Raw genomic sequence first — 2,231 nt, 5'->3', positions numbered from 1 at the left:
GTATTGACTTAACTAGGTAAATGTAAACTGATTTCAAATTTGTCTTTGGCCAAGTCTACTTAGTAGCTTATGATATAATTTGGAAACGAAGTATATCAATATGGATGTGGGCATTGTGTTTAAGTCATTGTGGGATATTTTCTTCATATTAGGAACTAATAATGAACGTTCAGAGTTTATTTTTATCCTGATGATAGTGGGCAAGTTTCTTAATTTCTCTGGGCTTTTAGTGATAACTACCTGATGAGCTAATTGTGAAGAATAAATGAGATAATTTATGTACATAAATTACCTTAATACCTAGTAGCCTAGTACATTGTAAACAAATGGTAGCTATTAATAGTATATATAATATAATTTATATATAATTTTGTATTTTGCATATTGAGGTTTTTGGTTTTTATTTTTTGTTTTTTGTTTTATGAGACAGAGTCTCTCTCTGTTGCCCAGGCTGGAGTGCAGTGGTGCGATCTTGGCTTACTGCAGGCTCTGCCTCCCAGGTTCAAGGGATTCTCCTGCCTCAGCCTCCCGACTAGCTAGGACTGCAGTCACGTGCTACCACGCCCAGCTAATTTTTTGTATTGTTAGTAGAGATGGGGTTTCAGCGTGTTAGCTAAGCTGCTGTCTATCTCCTGACCTTGTGATCCACCAGCCTCGGCCTCCCAAAGTGCTGGGATTACAGGCATGAGCCACTGCGCCCGGCTGTCTATTCAATAGAGTTTTATAGCGTTATTTAAATGATAAAAGTTATCTAAATATTATTGTTAGATGTTACAAGAGTAGCCCAGACTGTAGCAAATGAAGAGAAAAATCATTTTGCATTTGTAATATGGAGAATATTAAAATAGGTAGATAGAAAAGTATAATGAACTCTCCATATACTTATAAATCAGGCCCAATGCTGTGGCTAATCTGGCCCTGTTCATCTCCACCCACCCCATATTATTTTAAAACAAATCCCAGAGATTATATTTTATCCATAAGTATTTCAGTACTTATCTCAAATGGTAAAGTCTCATTTTTAAAAAACATAAACCATGATACCATCTCACACTAATCCTTAATCCTCATATAACCAGTTAATGTTCCAATTTCCAGGAAATGATTTTTAATAACATTGGGATACCTTCATGGAGAGTAAATATGAATACAGAGGAGTTACTCTTAAGTATATAAGATAATTAAAGGAAATGATTAAGTGGAAAAGTAGAGGTGAGGTTGAGAGTAGGGGCTGTGTCTTGCATATCCCAAGTACCTAATGTTTTCCTGTGGATATAATACATTTATTGGGAGAAAAATGGAGCTGATAAATACGGTGAAATTACCAACAGTGACTAAAGAATGACTTTTAGGAGAAGGTGTTGGGTTTTGAAATATAATCAGCAAGGCATGGCAGAAAAGATAATGTGAGTGGGAGAGAAAAAGGTGGTAATCTATGCACAAGGTTTTAATAGAGATGATTAAGCAAGTGAAGACAGTTTAGGTGAAAACCTGAGATGCAGCAAAGATAAACACCCTGTCATCAAATACTCCAATTATCATGGTCAGAAAGTAATCAGTGGAGGATAATTCAGAATAAATTTACTACAACCATTATCTGAATTTAAAAAGAAATCTGAAACCATATGGCTGACTAGAGTTGCCAGAAATGAATAAAATTAAGAGATGATTTTATGAGTTCGTTGTACTGCAACTACACTAAATAATATTATTGAGTATGAGCCACAGAGTCATTCTCAAACTAGTGAGCCCAGTTTTTTTTTTTGTTTACAAGCGCACCCAACTAGAGATGCAGAACACCTTTGTACCACCTAATAGGAAGAATTCACTATGGTCTGGCATGATTTTATAGGATCCTTCCAGCTGTTGGGATATTAGTCCCTCAGTTTGGGGTGGCGAGAACTCTGATTAAGTTTCTCTATTACCAGGAGGGCAGTTAAGTGATAGCAACAAATAGCACACAGTAAGATTGCCTTCTTACAGTTTTCAAGGTACTTTTACCTACTTTTACTCAGCCTTTATATGGATCTTTAGAGATGGAAAGATATTTTCATTTTGCAGATTAAAAAACAATACTCAGGGTGTTTAAATGACACCTTTAAGGTCACACATCAGTGATGTGACCTGAACCCAGCCCTCCTGAGTCTCATAGGTCTAGTTTTCTTGCTACCACACATGGTGCTTGATGAAACCCAAAGAAGATAGAGCCCAGTATGTTTTGTTGGGTAAGT

The sequence above is a fragment of the Hylobates moloch genome, unplaced genomic scaffold (genome assembly GCF_009828535.3).
Source record: "Hylobates moloch isolate HMO894 unplaced genomic scaffold, HMol_V3 SCAFFOLD_16, whole genome shotgun sequence".
NCBI classification, from domain to species: domain Eukaryota; kingdom Metazoa; phylum Chordata; class Mammalia; order Primates; family Hylobatidae; genus Hylobates; species Hylobates moloch.
Note: the sequence above shows the minus strand (reverse complement) of the source record.